Below are 767 nucleotides of genomic sequence, written 5' to 3'. Positions count from 1 at the left end.
GAATATTTTCCATATTTGTATGCTTTCTGCTATTCAGTTGGGGACAGCAGCTCAGCAGTAGGGCTTTGATTTTTTGTTTGTTTGTTCAGTCATTTCCTGACCGCAATGCTAATTTTATACGAAAGCACATTGTGAAGTGGATGTGCATGATTAACAATTAAAAAAAGAAGTAGTTCTTAACCTATTTTGAATTGCTGTGCGTTGTTCAGACAGGCATGCACAAACAGAATCCGTAACACAAGTATCTGGCAACTGAAGGGGGAATTAGACACACAGAATCGCATCAAAGGTTGCAATTAAGAGGGTTTGTTCCACAGAACATGAGTGAAAGAAACATGCCCAGTCATTTGAGATATTATTTATTTTCATCATTCTCAAGCATATGGCAAGCATTAATAATCGTGTTACGGCTTCAACTTTGAAACTCTACATTTCCTGTTGACTGTGACTTCAGGGAAAGTGCAGAGAGGCGTTTGGTGTTTATAATTCATTGGTTGGGTTGCACCTTGCCTTGTCTAATTTATTTTGCCCTTCATGGATTATCACCCAAACTCTCTCTGTCTCTGTCCCTACGTCTTCACCTGATTGCTTGCTCTGCTCTTAGCTTGTCCGGAATACCGGGACTCTGAATTAAATGCAATTTATACCCTAAAGATTTAACCCAATCCCCCGTTGCCATATTTATTACTCAGCTCATTTGAATACGAAAAGGCGTAACAGGAAATAATAATAAAATTCCCTGCTCGTTCAAAGCCTGAGATATGGCT

This window comes from Gadus chalcogrammus, chromosome 10, assembly GCF_026213295.1.
Source record: "Gadus chalcogrammus isolate NIFS_2021 chromosome 10, NIFS_Gcha_1.0, whole genome shotgun sequence".
Lineage (NCBI taxonomy): Eukaryota > Metazoa > Chordata > Actinopteri > Gadiformes > Gadidae > Gadus > Gadus chalcogrammus.
The sequence above is the reverse complement of the archived record's forward strand: the minus strand, read 5'-3'. Positions refer to the sequence as shown.